Below are 5,256 nucleotides of genomic sequence, written 5' to 3' on the forward strand. Positions count from 1 at the left end.
GTGATGGCTCTAACCTGGTACTCAGCGGCGACCATGGAGATTTGGGAGGCCATGGATTTTGGAGGAGGGTTAGGAGAAGTTGAACTATTGTACCCCGTAAAAAAACTGGGAGCAAACTAATGTGAAAGGATGGGACGACTAGGAGCGAACTGTTGTAAGTTAGAGGACGGGGACAAGTAGGGCGTGCGAATGGCGTGGGGTTGCTGGCATGCCCGGTGGATAAACAGCTGCAAGCCCCCAAAGAGTTCTCAAGAACTATGCGGGACCCACTAGATGTCATGTCTACTAGACCCATATCGTAGGCTTAACGGTATAGCTTCTGCCTGTTCGCACGCCATGCCGGCGCGTGGATGTAACTTCACTAAATTACGTCAACCGTCGTGCCTCCCACAACCTTCGCCTCCCTCGCGTGGTTGCACCCTTTGAGACTTCGACCGGCTATAAATGAGCAATTGTTTTTTGCCTACTCCGCATGCATGATACTCCCTCTGGTCCTTTTTAATCCCGTCATCTGTTTGCAAAGTGTTTGACCAAATTTATACTAAAAATATCAATATCTACAATACTGATTATAATGAGTATAAGAACTATGTTTTATAATGAGTGTAAAAATATTGATTTGACATTGTGAATGTTGATACATTTTTCTATAAGTCTGGTGAAAGTAGAGGTACATTGACTTCAGACAAAACTTAAATGCACAATGCAGACTAGTTCCTCTGTCCAGGTGCATGCCATGTCCTATCTTGTCATCACAACAAGGTTAGCTATTAGAGTACTACTACCTCCCTTCTAGTTTAAAGGGCTCGATTCAAAAATTTCAGCTACTCTTAGCAAGATAGTAGAGGCGGTGGAATAGTTTTTGAAGTCTGCAAAAGTACTCAACTAATGTTGTCATTCTTCACAAAAGAAAATGTGTTTACCAATGCATGCATGAACACTAGTTACTCTAACCCCCCTCTCTTCTTTAATTCTTTGCCACATCAGCATGTTTGCTATTCTCGTGTGCGTTATACCAGCTAAGATACCACCATTATGGCCAGCCTTAATCATCGCATGCAATAATTTAGTGCACCTTGAAATATGAACATGTGTGGGGCATGTATGTTTTTAATGACTTGAGACTATACCTAGCCCGGCATGCAAGATGACTTATTATGCACCATTCCCCATACCTGCAGGAAGCCCGTTCGTCTCTAAATCTTTTCCTCTCCATGTGTGGAAACAATATGCCTGCCAAACTCTCCTTCTCCCTCCGACGATCTCACCACTCCACCCCGTGTGAAAAAATCTGCATGCATGACTCTCCTTCCCCCACGCTCGTCCAATCCGTTGTGACCAGCAATATTTCCACCCCTTCCCTCCCCCGTAATTTACTCCAACAAATAAGCCTACATAGTTGTTACGTCAATCATGCAACATATCTTCCAGGACGCTGCTTTAGTTACTTAACTGCAGGTGCATTGGGTCACTGACATATGGGCCCAACAAAACTCTGGCCCACATGTCAGTGACACAACTGGACCTACAGTTAAGTCAGTGCAGTTCAGTCCATTCTTACGTAGGTGTGCCATTGCTCGCTATAAATACTAGGCCTCCCACGGCATTCAGAAGAACACTCACGTTCATCGCTATCTCCTCCCCCTCCCTCGCACGTCGACCACCATGGCATCGCCCCTCCCAAGCCCTAAGTGCCCCTCGCTGCACCGCCCGGACGGTCACACGTCGCCGTTCCATTCCTTGCCGCCACTAGTCGAGGAGGACGCGTCGGCGTTCCACTCCTCGCCGCGACACGTCGAGGTGGACGCGTCGGTGTTCCCAATCTCGCCAGCAAGCGTGTCGGCTCCCCGCTACGAGGAGAACGCCGTGCCGCCCGCCGAGCCCCCCCGCCTTGAGGAGCTTTGGAAAGAAATGGATGTCGCCATGTGGGAGGCTTTGCCATCGGCAGAGCACGCCAAATTAGAGGCGGAGAAGAAGGCTGAGGAAGAGAAGCGCGCTGCAGGGCAAGCTGTCTGGCAGCTCTATGTCGCGTCCGAGAGTGTCAGGCAATTGGCTCTTTGGCAGAAGGCTCGTGCAAGGGCCGTGAGGGTGGCGGAGGACGCCCGTGCCAAAGCCCTGAGTGTAGTCGGGCCCAAGTGCCTCATCTACGCTTGGCGGTATGTGGACTGGGTGCACGCTTCTAGCAAGGAGGAGTACCTGCTGGCGCCGGATCACCACACTGGTGAGATCGCGCTCGCCCGCCGGCATGCCACCAATCAGCACCTCGCGAGTTGCGAGGCTGAGGAAGAGGCGTTGTGTCGGCGCGCTGGGAAACGGCCGTGCACCAGGGCACTCATGGCGTGCCGCAAGCGCTCCTACGAGCGTCGTGGCTTTTAGTAGGGAGTATAATTTAGTTTCGTAAGGTGATCTCATTAGTTTTGGGACGCAAATGATAAATCCCGAACGTTCGGGAATTATTAGCGTCCTTAATTAAGTATGTAAGAGGGAAAGTTTGGAAACCCTGTGTATCCGTACGCATTTTGTAAGCAGGTGCATACAGCATAAACTTTAGTACTATATACTATCGCACTGCACGTCTCTCCCTATGTATGCTTGCAGACTGTGCTACTCCCTCTGTCCAGGTGAATAAGTCATCTTTGGTTGTGCACCGTGACCAAGTAGGAGGGAATACTTTATACACCTAGACGGAGGGAGTACTACTATTACTTATGTACGGGCAAATGCACGTTTTAACATTACGATGCGGTTTTTGTAAAAGTAGAAAAATGGCACTAGTCAAGCTTTTCAAACGATTCAATGCAAAACAAATGGAAAAATGCTTGTTTGGTTGTTTACTTTTAGCTTCCTTCTCTGTGGTTATTTCTCTGTCGTACTTTGTATGGAGTATCTCACTGTTCGGAAAGGCATGCAAATTCCCAAACCGCTTCCTACATCTTGTATCGAATTTTTTGCCTAACAAGTTGTGCCGTGCAATTGCAATTCCAACTTGAGTACTAGTACTACTAGTAGGAGTACCAGGGGCCAATTCGTTTAGGCTTCTAGATTAGTAGTACTCCCTCTGTCTAGGTGTGTAAGTCATCTTACGGAAACCAAATAATCCCAAAATACTTAGGCGTGGTGCATTAACTTCTACCTCGTTTCTTGTTTCTTGACATATAAACCAATAAAGAGATGAAGGGTGTGCATGCTTTTAATTCTTGGGAGTACCAAACACGACATGAAGTGGTTAGTTCATTGCATGCAATGCTATTAATTAGCAAACAAACATTAAGGTCTCTCGTTTTCCACTCCTCCTTGGTCACGATGCACAACCTAAGATGACTTACTCACATGCACTAACATTTCATCAGTTAAATCTTTGGTCAAAATTTACCACAAATTACAATGGTGATGAATAAACCAGGACGGAGGTACTCCCTCCATTTTTTTATACAAGGCCACTATAAAAAAAATACATTTTGCATCTATACAGGGCCACCAATAGTAATCGAGACAAATATTAATGATGTTTCCTCGTACTAGTAACCCATGGGTTAATTACTAGCATGCATGTAGTGGATGATAATGACAAACTCATCTAGTACTTCCTCTCTCACGGCCACGCAATTTCTTCTAATATGCATGCACCCTATTAATTAACCCGGTAAACGAGAAAAAATTGACTTGTAAAGCACACATTGATTTTTTATCTTGGTACCTGTAATTTGAGTTTGTGACCTTGCATATAAAAATGAAGGGAGTACTAGTAGTACTAGTAGTTTAGAAGCCCAAATAAATGAGTGAGGCATCTTAATGTTACTCTCCACTGTGACTAGTGTTATGGGAAAAGCTGGGGAAGAGACGGCTTATTTTTTAAGCCGCAAAAAGAACTGGCCCTAGGAGTAGTAGCTAGGGATACTAGGAGTAGTAGCCAGGGATCGAGTGTGCGAGATGAACCGGAGAAAGTAAATGCAGAGAGATGAAATGCAAAAAAGACGGGGGGATGTGATGGTTGCTTGTCCGTTTATATTACCAGGCCACTTATTACTGGCAGTGGTTGGGTTTTGTGATATGACGGCTTTACTGCCGCGCCACAAGCGGGGTGAGACTCCCGTGCAACGCTGCCCTCTACAATTGTACTACATCGGTCGTGGTTTATTAGTCCCCCATTGAATTTGACTGAAGATTTAACTGACAAAATGTTAGTGCATGTCAACAAAAACTATATCGTTGGATTCGTATTTGAACATAGTTTTGAATGATATAATTTTAGGTGACATGCATCAGCATTTATCGTACTATATATAATGTTAGTTCAATTTTTGGTCGTACTAATCTATAGTAGTAAGGTGCACGTGCGTTGCACCGAAGAGTGAAATGCATTGATCGGGAGTTGTTTATTGACAAATGATGTGGGGGTCATCTCATGTGTAACGGGTAACGATAGGTTTCTTTGGATATTATTTCATCTCTAGAGCTCACAAACATCCAGGTGAAATAGATAAAAGGGTATCTTTTGCAACCAAAAGTGTTCAACTGTTCAACCTGCATCCAAAACTTGTGAAGAAATAAATGTCGGTGTCAAAACCGGTGGATCTCGGGTAGGGGGTCCCGAACTGTGCGTCTAGGCGGATGGTAACGGGAGACAAGGGACACGATGTTTTACCCAGGTTCGGGCCCTCTTGATGGAGGTAAAACCCTACGTCCTGCTCGATTAATATTGATGATGTGTGTTACAAGAGTGGATCTACCACGAGATCAAGGAGGCTAAACCCTAGAAGCTAGCCTATGGTATGATTGTTGTTCGTCCTATGGACTAAAGCCATTCGGTTTATATAGACACTGGAGAGGGCTAGGGTTACACAGAGTCGGTTACAATGGTAGGAGATCTACATATCCGTATCACCAAGCTTGCCTTCCACGCCAAGGAAAGTCCCATCCGGGCACGGGACGAAGTCTTCAATCTTCTATCTTCATAGTCTTGGAGTCTGGCCGATGATGATAGTTCGGCTATCCGGACACCCCCTAGTCCGGAACTCCCTCAGTAGCCCCGAACCAGGCTTCAGCGACGACGAGTCCGGCGCGTATATTGTCTTCGGTGTTGCAAGGCGGGTTCTCCTTCAAACTTCATGTTCCTGTCGAATAGTGTTCGGCTTCCTTATAAATGTTGCACTCCTTGGCTTCTACGCCCAATAATGGCCTTCTTCCACGTGTCATATGAATGCGAAAAGCTAGGGTATTTTTACATTTTACCCCCTAGCCGTGCGAACGAGCCGC

This window comes from Triticum dicoccoides, chromosome 6B (assembly GCF_002162155.2).
Source record: "Triticum dicoccoides isolate Atlit2015 ecotype Zavitan chromosome 6B, WEW_v2.0, whole genome shotgun sequence".
In the NCBI taxonomy this organism is placed as follows: domain Eukaryota; kingdom Viridiplantae; phylum Streptophyta; class Magnoliopsida; order Poales; family Poaceae; genus Triticum; species Triticum dicoccoides.